Here is a 15,984-nt window from a genome sequence, read left to right on the forward strand (position 1 = left end):
CTCAGGGGTCTGGATTTCTCTGAAAAATGGTTTGATGGCCCCCTGCATGCCAAACAGTAAGCAACCACTATTTGGCTTGGCTGTTTGTTTGACACCAACGTACTGCGGGTGGATGCCTGTGCTTTTAAAAAGAAAGATCTTTCCAAATGATAACCAACTTCCAATTACACATTTGGTGCCTTAAATTTATTCGGCCTGCTGCAATGAACAAACTGTCCTTGTTACTGATTTCCAAGAGCAACTGTAGTTGCAAAAAAATCAAATTTCTGTCCATTTTTAATATTTGTTTTTCATTTTGGATTTATGGGAAAAAAATGCATGAGCCCTCCTTTCCTTCGGAGGCTGCTGCTCTAATTCCTTGTGCTGAGGGTTTTCGCTTTGCCTTCGAGTTACCCTGAGTGCTTACCAGAGGGGCTGTCCGCTGACTCTTAGCTCTGTGTCCAGGAAAACCTGTGACAATATATCCAACCAGACGGTGGTTTGTTACCATGTCATCTTTAGCCAGGTATATATTTAATTGTAAAATAAATTTCTTTCTTATATCTCATGTGATAAATGTTGAAATTTATTCTCTACATTCTTCTTTTGCAGCTCCTTAGCTGGCTTTTTTTTATAATAATTTTTTATTATGTTATGTTAGTCACCATACAGTACATTCCTAGTTTTTGATGTAAAGTTCCATGATTCATTACTTCATTACTTCATTCATAACACCCAGTGCACCATGCAATATGTGCCCTCCTTACTACCCATCACCAGCCTATCCCATTCCCCCACTCCCCTCCCCTCGGAAGCCCTCAGTTTGTTTCCCAGAGTCCATAGTCTCTCATGCTTCATTCCCCCTTCTGTTTACCCCCCTTTCTTCTCCTACCAATCTTCCTACTTCTTATGTTCCATAGATGAGAGAAACTATATGATAATTGTCTCTCTGCTTGACTTATTTCGCTTAGCATTATCTCCTCCAGTCCCATCCATGTTGCAGCAAATGTTGAGAAATCATTCTTTTTGATGGCTGAGTAATATTCCATTGTATACATGGACCACAACTTCTTAATCCAGTCATCTGTTGAAAGGCATCTTGACTCCTTCCACGATTTAGCTATTGTGGACATTGCTGCTATGAACATTGGGGTGCATATGGCCCTTCTTTTCACTACGTCTGTATCTTTGGGGTAAATACCCAGTAGTGTAATGGCTGGATCATAGGGTAGCTCTATTTTTAACTTTTTGAGGAACCTCCACACTGTTTACCAGAGTGGCTGTACCAACTTGCATTCCCACCAACAGTGTAGGAGGGATCCCCTTTCTCCACATCCTCTCCAACATTTGTTGTTTCCTGCCTTGTCAATTTTTGCCGTTCTAATTGGCATAAGGTGGTATCTTAGTGTGGTTTTAATTTGAATTTCCCTGATGGCTAATGATTTTGAACATTTTTTCACGTGTCTGTTAGCCATCTGTATGTCTTCATTGGAAAAGTTTCTGTTCATATCTTCTGTCCATTTTTTGATTTGATTTTTTGTTTCCCGTGTATTGAGCTTGAGAAGTTCTTTGTAGATCTTGGATACTAATCTTTTATCTGTAGTGTCATTTGCAAATATCTTCTCCCACTCCATGAGCTGCCTCTTAGTTTTTCTGACTGCTTCCTTGGCTGTGCAGAAGTTTTTTATCTTGATGAAGTCCCACAAGTACATTTTTTCTTTTGTTTCTCTCGCCTTTGGAGATGTGTCATGAAAAAAGTTGCTGTGGCCGATGTCAAAGAAATTGCAGCCTATGTTCTCCTCTAGGATTTGATGGATTCCTGTCGCACATCGAGGTCTTTGACTCTCTCCTTTACAGAGCCAGATCTGGGGCACCTGGCTGGCTTAGTCCGTGGAGCATCTGACTCTTGGTTTCGGCTCAGGTCCTGGGATCGAACCTCATGTCAGGCTCTGTGCTCAGCGTGGAGTCTGCTTGTCCCTCTCCCTCTGCTCCTACCCCCTGCTCTCTCTCTCTCTTAAAATAAATAAATAAATAAAATCTTACAAAAAAATAGAGTTGGATCATTTCCTAACTCCCTAAAAAAGAAAAAAAGCAAACACTTGTTTGCTCCCTTCATCTTTAATAGGTCAAGAAACAACAAAAACAGAAACAAAAACAGAACATCCAGACCTCTGTGCTGCCAGGAGGAAAGCTCCTTGGCTGGCCTCAGTCTTACAGGAGTTGCTGGGCACTGAGGTCTCGCCCTTGGAGTAGGGTGGGGCTCGGCCTTGGCAGGCTCATTCAGAGCTGCCCAACAACGCCTGGGGTTCCTGTCTGTGGGTTCTCCAGGCAACGGGGGAGTGATTCTGTTCTCTCCCACTAAAGACCTGTGAAAGGGCTTTTAGATGCCTACTGTGACAGGGGTTTTCAAAGAACAGATCTTCTTTCTTCTATACCCTTCTGAGTGATGAGCCACTCAATCTTCCTGTCATTACTTACATTCTTTTCCCCTTCTCAGTCCTTCCCTTTACAGAGTCAGGCCAAGGTAGCTGAGAAATCTTGTTCCTTCTCTGGGGGTGCCAGGAGACAAGAGCAAATGTTGCTCCTTTCCTCTCTAAACACAGAACGTCACTGCCCCAGCATCACCTAATTATTTAACTCTCCTGATCCCTGTCCTCAAATGATCTGTTATTCTGGATTTGGATGATACACGCATAGTGGTTGTAGGAATTGTTGGGGGGTGGGGAGTAAAATAAGACTGGGCGGGGACCTGTAGTTTGAAAGGTGATAGGGACACTCTGGTAGATTTATTCCCACTCAGAAATATGAAAGCAGAAATAAAATCCCATTCTTGCCCATGGCAGCATGTTCATGTGCTTGGGGAAAACTTCTCCCTCTCCATTATTCATAAAATGGGTAACTGAGGTCTGTGTCACCCAGGTTCTCCTTCTTCTGCCCTGTCTCCTTTGGTGGGCACTCTTTCTGTCAATGTGACTGTTTCGTAAAGATGAGGCCTCAGATTCCTTCTTGTGATCTCTCTCCTCGTGGGATCACCTAATCTCAAAACTTCCCCATTTTCCTTGTTTCACGTTACATTTCTACATCTGTATTTCTCATCTTGAATTCCAGCCCCACATTTCCAAATGACTTACACGTGGGCAGGGCACTGTCAATGGAAGGTCAGCATTTCTAAGATAGAACACTTCAATTTTTCCTCATCTTGGCCACCTCCCACCTTTCCTTTATTTGTCGAGGGTGCTACTACACTTTAGGCTTCCGGATCCAAAACTTCCCCCACTTACCCATTCAGTGACTTAACCTTGCGTACCATTTCATTATAATCATTTTTATAGGTTTTGCTTTTATTTTTAAACTAACTTTTAAAGTTTTTTTTTTCTTATTTTAAGAGCTACTTGTGTATACATGTCAGGTAACAAAACTGAAAAATACAGAAAAGCACCAAGAAGCAAACTTGTCATGTATGATTAGACTGCACAGAGAGAAGTGTTACTGATGCATTCTCATTCTTTGTTTCCTATGTGTTTATCTCTAGGTACATATAGTGAAAACACGGAATCACGTTTGCATTTCTGTATTACTCAGCAAGTAAGTATAAACTTTTTTAATGTTTTAAATGATTCTTGTTTGCTGTCTGGCTTTCGTTCAGGTAGAGGGATCACAATTTATGCAGCCAACTGTCTAACGCTATGCATTACTGATCATTTTTTCACTATTAAAATAATATGTGATATGAACCAATAAAGTAGATAGAGAAGGACTGACAGATTTTACCACATACATACAAATGAAAATTTTTATATGGCAAATAAAATTAAAACAAAATGATAAGCTGGGAGAATATACAAACAACATGTATAAGGAAAGGGGCAATAAATATAATAGAGAGAGAATGCCTTCAAATAAGTTTGAACAATGCCAACAATCCAGGAAGGAAAAATATTACAGGAGACAGCTCAAAAAGAATAAAGAACTGATCAATAAGAAAGAAAATATATGTGGAAAATAGTGACTCCTTGTTTTCAATTACACTAATATTGTACAACTTCTATTTTAAATTATAAAAGTAATATAAACTCGTCTTAAACTACATAGTTACTACAAAGAGTTATGAGAACTGTACTGGAAATCGAAACACCTAGAGATTATCACTGCTGACATCCTGTTTGATGTACTTTCCATATTTATCTAACAATCAAAACAAGATCCTTTGTCTCCCTTCAGAATCATTCCTTTGCCTAAATATTTCTACTGCCATAACTATAGACACAAAACAAAATACAAAAGAAACACCTGAAGAGATTTAAAAATTATTTTAAAAAATTGTAAATTGATGGTTGGAAAAAAATAAAGTAGCACTCATAACATTATTCTCACACAAGGTAGAATTTGGGGCCAGAACTAAAGGTATTAAAACAAAGTTTAAAATTGTCATTTTCTTTTGAAAAAGGCACAATTTGCATGATATCATCTCTGATATTTAAAGTGACTTCCACTGACTACTCCTTATTTGCTTAACTGACTTTACTTCCCATTACAATTCCTCCTATTTATTATTTGGGGGATTATATTTCAATTCATCAGTGATTTTTGGAGCACGTTTTTTGGAAAAGGTACTTTTTGATGATTCTCTCTTCCCTTAGCCAAAATAACATCATTTTTTCCTATCTTGCTAACCATTCCTTTCCTTCTTTCCTAGTTTTATCTTTCTCTACCCAGCCTTTAAATGTGGGGTTTTTGTAAGCTCAATCCTAGGTTTTGTTCCCTTTCTATCCTATCCTCTCCTCCTAAGTGACTAGTTATGACTCACTATAGTTTACTCTAAACCAAGTCCTCAGAGCGTCATTATCTATTTGACCCCTTCTCTGAGTCTCAAAGGCACCTTGTGCTAATTATATCTAAACACGAGATCTTTGTTTCAAACCTGGTTCTTTTCTAGAGTTCATTTTTTCAATGAATCGCACCATCTCCCATCTATTTGCACAAGCCAGGAAAAGTAGTGATCTTTAACACCTCTCTTATCTTTTGGGACTAATTCATCTCCAAGTCCTACTGATTTTACATTTCTGGAGTCAATCTACTCTCAACTTCCACCGTCACTTTAGACCAACTGATCTTTACCACCTGCTGAAACACTGAAGTTCCCTAAATGCTCTTTTGAATCGCCCAACACCTACTGCAATTCACCTTTAACCAGAGTGATGAAAAAAAAAAAGTAAGTTAGACTAAGTCACATTAATTTTTGCCAGAATACAGAAAAACAATGATTTAATATACCGATGATATGTTCTTTTCCCTTGCTGAATTCAAGCTCAAATGCCTGTTGTAGATTTTTTAAAAATTTATTTTCTAGGTGTACGATCATGCCATCTATGAATAAACAATTTACCTGTTTCTTTCACAATTTGTATGTTTTTTATTTATTTTTAACTTGTTTTATTGCAGTGGTTAGCACATATAAACAATATTGAATACATATTATAAGAATGGATATTCTTGTCTTGTTCCTGATCTTAGGGAGTGAAAGAAATTAGTGTTGCATGATCACATATAATGTCAGATGCATATTTTTTGTAGATGTCCTTGATCAGGTTGAGAACGTTTGCTTTGAGTTTATTGAGAGTTTTATTTATTTTTTTAAAGTCATGAATGGGTATTGAACTTTGCTTTTTATATTTCTAAGGAGATCATCATATTTTCTTTTTCAGGATGTTGATACGAAGAAATACAAGATTAATTTTTGAAAGTTGAAGTGATCTTGCATCCCTGAATAAACTCTACTTATTCATGATGTATTATCTATTTTATGTATTGACAGTTTCAATTTGCTGGTACATTAAGGCTTTTTGTGTCTATGTTCATGAGGAATATTGGTTTATAGTTTATTTTCTTTTAATGTCTATGGTTTTGGTATCAGGTAATATTGCTTTCAAAAATGAGTTGAGAATTATTCCCTTCTCTTCTATTCTCTGGAAGAGTCTATATAGACATTTTTTTTTCTTAAATGTTTGGTACAACTAACTAGTAGAGTCATGTGGGCCTGGAGTTCTATTTTAGATTTTGTTTATTCTATTATAATTGATGTATAATATACAGTACAATATTTAATGTGGAAAGATTTGTTCCTACAATTTCTTTAATAGATGCAAGGCTCTTTAGGTTATCCATTTTTTCTTAAGTTTTATAGTTTGTGCTTTCTAAGGATTTGTCCATTTCATCTAAATTATCAAATGTATCAGCATAAGTACTTCATAATATTCTTATTATCCTTTTAATATCTGTAAGATCCATGGAGATTCCTCCTCTTTTAATAGCAGATATTAGTAATTTGTGTCTTCTATAATTTTTTTTCATCAATCTGACTAAAGAGTTTATCAATTTTATTTATTTTCTCAATGAACCAGCTCATTCCACAACTGAGTTATGCTTAAATTTATCTGACTGTTATACTGACTTTGAAGGAGAGGAAAAGAACATGTATTTTAAGTGAGGCTTTGTAACAAAAGAAAATAAACACAAACAAAAATCTCCTTTGTTGAAGAAATATAGCAAATCCACGCATATATTCTGTGTACAAATGAATTACTCACAATGGGAAATTTGACATCCTTCTGATATTAAGTCAAAAATATTATCAATTAAATAGTCACCCACCTCGATAGTTTCCTACACTTTGCTAAAGACACCCTGCTATAGATCTAGGATAACAGAGTGATTCAATATCACAACATTAAACTCAATTCCACTTTAGGTTTTAGGTTTTGCCTCTCAGCTAATTTCATACATTCAAAAATTGCCTTTTTTTCCCTCTTGAACTAAAATTGGAGCAAACATGAACTATGCTAATTATAAACACATTGGGTTAAATAATATGGTATATAATATTCACCTATATGATTAGCAAAAATAAAAGTATTATAATTCTCAACTTTTGTAAGGACAGGGTAAAATTGGCACTCTTTTATATGATCAAGAAGAACTTGCTATAACCTCTTTGCAAGGAATTTCAAAATAGGGGTTAAGAGCCCCCATGGTTCTCATACCTTCTAAATTAATTCTTTCTTTTCCTGGAAATTATTCTAAGGAAATGGTTAAAATGTGAAAAAATATGTATATTCAGAAATGTTCATAGGGGTTATTTAGCAGTTAGAAAAAGCTAGACACGATGTCCAATAACTGGGGATCAAATTTAAAGTAAACTTTACTAGGTTGAACCATGTCACACTGCCACTTCTGTCTAAGTTAAAAAGATTAAATGTCAACGATTTCGTATACTTCAATCTAGTAGGAGGAATGATGGAATATTATATGGCCACTCAACATCATTTATATTGACTGTTTTTAGTGACGTGGGTAAATGCAAATACACTGGTATAATACATAGGATTCAAATCCTATTTTCTATATGCCTTCAAACACACACACACACACACACACACACACACACACACACACACACACACCGAGGGGCCTGCTGTCATCTGTAGGTGGTGGGAAGTTTTTTTCTTGCCTATGTTCAACAACTTGATGATGTTATTTTTATAATCAGGAATGGGTTATTATTAAACAGAATTACAGAAACTATAATTTTCCCAAATAAGAAGCAGCACCTGTAATCTATCTGAAAGAACTTTCAAAGTGAACTTATTTTTTACCTTTTTGATCAGGTGCAAGGTAAAAGAACTGGGACAAACAGGATATATGGAAAAATTTGCTAATATGTCAGGAAAGGAGAAAACCCAGAGATTTCCAGGGGTGTTAGGTGACAAAACTCCCTAAGGAAACAGCTTGAACCCTGCCTCCCAGGTGCTGACCGAACCACCTGAGATGAACTCTGCCCCTGACCGCTGGCGAGCCCTCAGCATGCCAGCTGAGCGGGTCTGTATCAGGGTATGATCTCCCGCAGTACTTATTCTAGAACCGCTTACAAAATCAGGAAATCACATCTGCAGAGAAGGCTACTTCAGGTTCTTTCCCTCATTCAATAATCAAAGTCAGTAGTACCCAACTTAACCTGATGAGAAAAATAAATGATAGGAAGCATGGCACACTGAATAAAGAGAAAGAGGACACCTCCCCTGTGAAAAGCATTCTGTTGCCAGCCTACTTTCAATCTGTCCATTTTATCCTCCCACGTACTTTGGAAAAAGTCAAGAATTACATTAGCCTTAGGTGACATACGCTTTTTCACTCAGATGTTTTCCTTCCGTACATTTCCTGGGCTCACTCAGTTGTATATAGTGTTTTGACATTTGTGTGTTTCTGGATCCAATGGCTAAAATCACCACTCCAATCATTTAAAAATGCTATTTGGGCATTGAGATGTGTTTCTAGGAAAACACCATAAAGGATTTGAACAATCAAATTAAGATTTCTAAAGACTAGGATTTCTAAAACTAAGATTTCTAAAACAGGTAGGCAAAGGTAGGCAAACAAAGCTGCCAAATACATTTTCAAAACCAAACCTATTTATTTTTGAGCTGGAAACTTAAATACTTTTGAACCCTAGAATGCCGGAAGTATAGACAAGATGCTAAATGATGCTGAGTTTACAATTTGAGAAAAAGCATCCACTAATTTCTTTTAGAGGAGGTGTGGAGTAGGGGCTACCATTGCTGACTTTTTGGCACATTGAAAACTAAAAGGAAAGTTTGTTTCTTGAAAGGAGATTTTTACACTGGTGTGGTCTTAGAGAAAAATGTTTATTTTCAATCAACTTGGCTTAAGGTTTCCTTCCTTTACTTTCAGCCTTTAAATACACTAGCACAATTTTCTCCTCCTTCAATGGTGGCTGGAGCATGTAGACAAGGGGTTTGCATTGGCCTTAAAAATGGCCTTTTTGCTTAGCAGGTCAGAAAGTTGTGCTAATGAGTCCAAAGTTGTAGGCTTTAATTCCTACATGAAGCTTCAGCCTTCTCTATTACTTGCCTTTGAAGAAGACCTGAAAGGCAGTGGAAATTGGACAAATAAAGTGTGACTGGAGAAGGAAACTATGGAATTCCAAATTAAAAGATGTTGCCTTGAGTGTAACATGGTGGCAGGAAGACCCATGTGGGCTAAGGACAGCACAAAATGCCTGAAGGTGTATCAGAAGAGGAAAGATGGACCACTGAGGCGAGAAGGGACTGAGTGATTGTATGATGTTTGCCTAAGGTGGTTGCTGTGGCTGCATCAGAACAAATTCATTCTTGTTACTAAGTAAACAAGTCAGAGGTTGGCAGGACAGGGGCATCAGCTTGCGATGCAGAATTTCTTTGTTATACAGCCAGACTGCTGGGTGGGAAGACCAGAAATCAAATGCTTAAATAGGTACTCAGGCTAATGCTTTAGTTTTGGAAAAAATATATAGTGTGCCATAAGTCTCTTGGGGTTTTCATCACAATATCATGGTGTTTTCTCCACTTGGCTCTGCTGTGGACAGTACAAGGCAGCTGCACATTCATTCAGGCCACACTCACTCCTGGGCCCCGTTTCTGTCCCCAGTCCATGAGGACAGATTATGCATGTTTTACATCTTGTTCAAGAGAGCATGTTTTAAGCAATATTTGGTAAAAATTAAAAACGAGAATGAGAGCAACCTCCCTTTGTCATTTCATAATCCTGTCCAAGAATCATAATGACTTTCATCTCATCAAAGTGGGAATGGGGATTATGAAGAGTGAAGGGGTGAAGGTAACTTCTGTGGGAACTTTGCACCTTTCCCTGCTGTCAGATTCTATCCTCTTGGCTCTGTACATGGACGCTTCTGGGTTCCGTGCCCCCTGAATTACTGCCTAATCTTCAGGGTACTCTGTCTCAAGCCTGATTTTGCTTGGATATGGCACTCCCATTAGAAGCCAGCTCTCCCAGACTTGTACTTCCCTGAGTGGGTCAACTGGACGCTACCCTTGCTCCTAACACATCGCCCCACCTCCTACTAGATAGGAATGATTTCACCTGCAGGGAGAAAAAGGACATCCTAAACTAGATTAATTACTAAGATTATTAGTACCAACACTCCCTCTGCTTGGTTACCATGGCTTCCTGGCTGTTTACAAGGCTGTGCAGGGAAGCAGAGGTAGTAATGAAGTCATGATGCCTGATAGTCACTATTTATGTCAACAGAAGCTAATGCCTCCTACTACTGCCATTCATAATCCCGTTCAGCCACCTGAATAACCCACACCTCATGATGAGGTGCAGGAGTGGGGCAAGAGAAAGAGAACCGTGTACCTGTCCGAGGAATCCTGCTTTCCATTTGGAGATGCTTCTCCTTGGATGTCTTTAATAATACTGTTTTGGTCTGGTGGACTCTCAGCATCCTGTGACACAAAACACAAATTCATTGATCAGAGGTATTTATGTGCTTTCTTGACGGGTTGACATCAGAGAGACTGCATTTGCAGCACCAGTATCATCAGACCAGATAAATACCAATTTTATAAATCTTACATATTATCAGGGTGAAGGCAAAGCATTCTAAGTCACAACACTATTTAAATTATCACTGGGAAGACCTAATTAATAAGATAAGAAAATTAAGAATGACAAAAATACCTAATCATCAAACAAAGAAAATCTCTTATTCACCAAATCAAATTTGACTCTAAGTATTGAAGCCTCCTTCAAAAAAGAACGAGTCACATGATTATTATACTTGCTCCCATCTCCTAACGAAAGATTTTATCTGTGAAGAGACATTAACAGTGAGTAGTCAGTTGAAAAGGAAAGATCCACCTATAACTTAGTAAAACAACTTAAATTTCATGGGACCATATAAATACACTTTTAATGAATTATTTTATTTGTTTATTTAAAACTCTTCCTTTTTATGATTTGTTTATTTGTTTCTTGTGTATTGAGTTTGAGAAGTTCTTTGTAGATCTTGGATACCAGTCTTTTATCTGTAGTGTCATTTGCAAATATATTCTCCCATTCTGTGGGCTGCCTCTTAGTTTTTTTTTTGACTGTTTCCTTGGCTGTGCAGAAGCTTTTTATCTTGATGAAGTCCCACAGTTCATTTTATCTTTTGTTTCTCTTGCCTTTGGAAATGTGTCATGAAAAAGGTTGCTGTGGCCGATGTTGTAGAGGTTGCTGCCTATGCTCTCCTCCAGGATTTTGATGGATTCCTGTCTCACATCGAGGTCTTTCATCTCATCTATGGAACATAAGAACTAGGAAGATCGGTAGGAGAAGAAAGAGATAAAGAAAGGGGGGGTAATCAGAAGGGGGAATGAAGCATGAGAGACTACGGACTCTGAGAAACAAACTGAGGGCTTCAGAGGGGAGGAGGGTGGGGGAATGGGATAGGCCGGTGATGGGTAGTAAGGAGGGCACGTATTGCATGGTGCACTGGATGTTATACACAACTAATGAATCATCGAACTTTACATCAAAAATCAGGGATGTACTGTATGGTGACTAACATAATATAATAAAAAATATTATAATAATAAAAAAATTAAAAAAACCTCTTCCTTTACATTAAATCTCCAGCTATTTTTTTTACATGACCGTGATTGCACAATACTATAAAATACACTTCACTTTATTTACTAGATGCATTTCTGAATATTATCAGCAGAGGAAACTCATGTATAATATTTTGAATCAAATATTCATCTCCATTTATATGTATTTTAATTTGGGAAATAGAGTGGTACAGAAATCATATCTACCCAGGCATGTAATAAAGACTGCATGTAACACTGATTCTAAAGAACTTTCTGAATTTGTTATTTTTTCTCATAGTTGTGTAGGAGAATACAATAACATCTGCACAAAGAAAATAACCCACAGATTAAAGTCACAAGTATATTAAAATGCGGCACACATATAGTGTATTTCTTTGGGTTTCTCAGAAACTCGAAGAGGCTTAACTGTGAGATTCAAGGTAGCAAGTCCATTCTCTTGGGGACAGAGCAGCACTGTTTCAATAGACATTTTTCTCTTCCCTCCAAATGTGTGTTTTTGTTTTTATTTATTTATTTGGTTTCTACCTATTGGTACTGGAAAGTCTTCACCTACTTCCAAAGAAATATTGTTATTTTAAAGTAGCAGGTAGAAATGTAAATTAATTCAATATGTTTTTCTCCTGAAAGCCAACTAGAAATGGTTTGAAGAAATCCACCTCTAAATCCGCTATTTACAAAGTGATCTCTTATTTTTGTTTCTTTGTTTACCACCACTTGAGAGAAAGATAGAACAGAGATGCAATGCAGGCTGGAGTCCCAAAGTCTGAGAAGGCATAGCCCTGACATGCATGTATTTAAATCAAGCTACCGCCTTGAATCATAAAACACAGGAAAACAAAATCATTTTAGAAGGATATGTACCCAAGGTAGTATTTATTTATGCATATGTTTCCTGTGAATGCCTTTAAGTGTGGGTTTTCTGAAAAATAGAAATTTTACCAAGAATTTAGAAAATTATCTCCATTAATTGACACTAAGGAATTTAAGCTTCAGATTGGTACTTTAGATTCCAACCCTGGGACTCCATGTTCAAAGAAACTTTTTGAAAAACAAAAAGGCATTTTTTTTAAAGCTTTTATTTGTTTTGTAATTTTGAAAACACTATTTTATGGCAAAAGACTCCTTGGTTCAGTCTAGATAAGCAAATACCCTAATTAATAAAATTACCTTCTGACTATAATATTTCTCGTCCTACTTGTCCTCATCATTTTGAAAGAATGGAAGCCAGCATTTAAAAGCCAATGTAAACACCAGAAGTCAATGAAGTTATTCAGAAAGAGCTTCTGGTCACTTCTAAAACTGCAGCATTTTTAAAAGATTTCATTTAGTCTGCCTGTTATAAGCAATTTAAAACTTTCTTATTCTTTATGTGGAGTCACAGCTTCTGACTAAATACATTTTTAAGCAAAAGGTACACTTAATTAATGGACGGTTTAATTAAAAATATAGCTCCACAGTCTACTTATGAACCACTAGACATGGATGATATAGTTTTGTTTAGGAAAGAAATATTTGTCCAGCCTTTAAAGGTTTTCTTTCCTAACTATATTTACAGTTTGCATTTTTTTCATTAAAAACAATTAAGATGGATTGAAGATTTCCCTTTTTGTGTAAATTTTATACAGAATATGTATGCATATATTCAATACATTAAAAATAAATTTTCTACGTTACCTAACACTAATCATATAGGTATGATCTTAAATCTTTCCAAAGTCTAATGCATAAGCTCTTCCTATACTCAGACTGATAAAATGAAAGGAAGAAACTCAAAATCATCAACTATTTTTTAACTCATTTGATCTCTATTTTAATAAAACTCAATCATATATATCTTCTTGAAATCTTACAAAATAGTGAATCAGAAGATCATTGGTTGCACTTGTACCATGGAGTTGTAGATTAAGGTAGTGGCTTCAAGCTTTCTGATGGAAACTTCTAATCCCCAAGTCCCTCAATTCAAATCAAAACAAACATATCAAAACAATGGGGCCAAAAATGTGCAGTTTTCAGGTAATCCACTTCCATAACTAAAACATGGGGAGCTAAGGAAAGAAACAAAATTTTCACGAGAAGCAAAGCACTGTAACAGAGTGAAACTCCTAACAGAGTAAAGGAGTAAATTATATATTATATAATAATTTATATCTTATTATATATTTAAGACTTTCTTATATATTTAATATAGTTGATAATATCTGTATTGCATAATACTATGTATTATATATCATACCCTATATATATTATATACATAGGTATTATATACCGTATATATATATATACACACACATATATTATATATATGTATTATATATCATACCCTATATATCATACTCTCTATATATGTTATATGTGTGTGTATTATGTATAATGTATATAATTATATAATATATGTAATTTAGAGACTAAGAAAGAACTATTGCAAATGAAGAATTGATAGAAATGAATAATTCAACAGAATATTTAGAAGATAAAATTCTTCAGAACAATAAATGACAAGAAGAATAAAACCCACCAGACTGATGACACAGTGAGAAAGAGTTATGCTAGCATGAAAATTTTTCTTTTATAACCAACCCTCCATTTTTTTCCTTTCTTCAAATCCATACTGAAACAAATGATAACTGTGACATTATTTTTTTTGCTGATCTTCAAAACTGGGCCACACTTTATGATGTGGACCAGCCTTTATGAATTAGAAATTAGAAATTTTGGAACAATGGCATAAAAGATAACGGATATTTGTGTCCAGAGAAATAAAGCACATCAGATAAAAAGGGTCAGGATCAGAATGGGAGAGAATTCTCAAGGTAGCACCGGAAGTTAAAACAAAGTGAAGTCATGCCTTCAAAATCTTGAATGAAAATGATTTTCACACCTAGGCAAACTGTTAATCAAACAAACAGAAGAATACATTACCAATCTAAAAAAATCTAAAAAGTCAACAACCAGTATATGTGTTAAAGCAAAAAAAGACAGGAGGACAAATGTGGGAGAATGGCAAAAGGGAATTCCTGGCCTGACCCCAACCCCAGTTAGATGCTCAGATCAAACTGCACAGGTCATACATTCCAACACGGCTACAACTGACTACAGCCGAGCAGTGATATGGCATATTCTTTCCAAATTGCCACAGCTCACACACTCCTTGCTGTCCCTTCCCCTCACCTGTTTCATTCATTTATGCAATTTCCCATCCTTACAGGCATTTGGGTTTGGAGCTCTTGTTCCAAAGCCAGACTTCTGCACTACAGCTCTGCTGGAGCAGCTCTCTTAAAGGTTAATAATGGCTTCTTTTTTGCTGTCACTAGTGGCCTTTACAGAGAAGTCTTCCTTCTTATACTTTTTGTGCTGGTTGAACCTGGGGCCACTTAAATGAGATTCCTGTTCTCTAAGAGGTAGTGTACCTCCTAAATTATCCCTGGACTGTCATCCCACAAATTTCTATGTCAAAGCAGTTCTGGTTGTACACCCTTTTGCTTGCCATTGAACTTGATCCAAGAATGTTAATTTTGCCCTCTGTAAATGTTTGATTTTGTGGCTCTATTTAAATAGTGGTTTGTGGCTATTCCTTGATTTCACTTTGAGTTCCATTAAGGAACTGGCCTTTTACCAGTCATTATAGGGATGTGGAATGTGTGACAGAAAAGGGACTGACATGATGACTAGAAGACGTGTGAGTGTTTCTCCTTCATTACCTAGTAGATGCGTGACTTTGGAAATATCACAACATTTCTGAGATGTAAAATTGGAGAAAATAGTTTCTTCATGGGGTTAAGGCTTTATAATTTTCAGGGAAATTTCCTGTATATTATCTCATTTTATGTCAATATTTTACAAATGAGGAACACTGAGGAAGAAGTGATTTTCCTTGGATCATGGGACTAGTCCATGATAAGCACTGAATGTTGATCTTGTTTCTCAAGTGCCTTAGCCAAGTAATAATTTGGTGGGTGACAGGTTACTCGGTCTTTAGTGGGCTCCATTTTTCTCTTTTCATTTAGTGAGAGGCTTGCCGAAATAGAAACATACCCGGCCATGTTGAGAAGTAGAAAACAGTATTTTTTATCATGTTCCCATAACCACTGCCATCTCGGCTTTTCTGACTGGTTTTGCTCACTGGCCAGATTCCTTAATTGCAAAAGTGACTGGGATCTTGGTCTACTAGTTTCCAGATCACTCTTCATTCTACCATGCAACATGGCATTCGCCCAAAGACCAGCCTTCTTTGAGATACAATGTTCTGTTTTAAAAGTGTATGATCTCTTTTGTACCAGCCTTGATCTACCCCCAAAATGACCTTCAGTTACTGAATGACAAACATTGTGAAGACAGGGCCTTTAGTCACCTAATTTTTTTTCTTCCATTTTTCTTGATCAATTTCATAGTCTGGGCCTTATCAGGATTCACTCTATCACCATTGGCTGAACAATTAGTTAATAACATACACATACCCTAATCTCTGAATTATATACACATGAGCAGAAAATTTATCATTCAAACCTGGACCCTTTGGAGAAAATAAGGGGCTTTATTACTCTTAAACAACACGTAG

At 36.5% G+C, this 15,984-nt stretch overlaps 1 long non-coding RNA gene across 1 annotated transcript in view; it reads right to left on the bottom strand.

Moving 5' to 3' along the window:
- LOC121100193 overlaps positions 1-10,278 on the bottom strand; it is a 144,174-nt gene extending 133,896 nt beyond the window's left edge. The window contains exon 1 of the long non-coding RNA XR_005831919.1: positions 10,189-10,278. This is a non-coding gene — a long non-coding RNA (uncharacterized LOC121100193). The remainder of the gene's footprint in view (positions 1-10,188) is intronic.
- Between the last annotated feature and the right edge of the window lie 5,706 nt (positions 10,279-15,984).

The sequence above is a fragment of the Ursus maritimus genome, unplaced genomic scaffold, assembly GCF_017311325.1.
Source record: "Ursus maritimus isolate PB19 unplaced genomic scaffold, ASM1731132v1 scaffold_35, whole genome shotgun sequence".
NCBI lineage: Eukaryota > Metazoa > Chordata > Mammalia > Carnivora > Ursidae > Ursus > Ursus maritimus.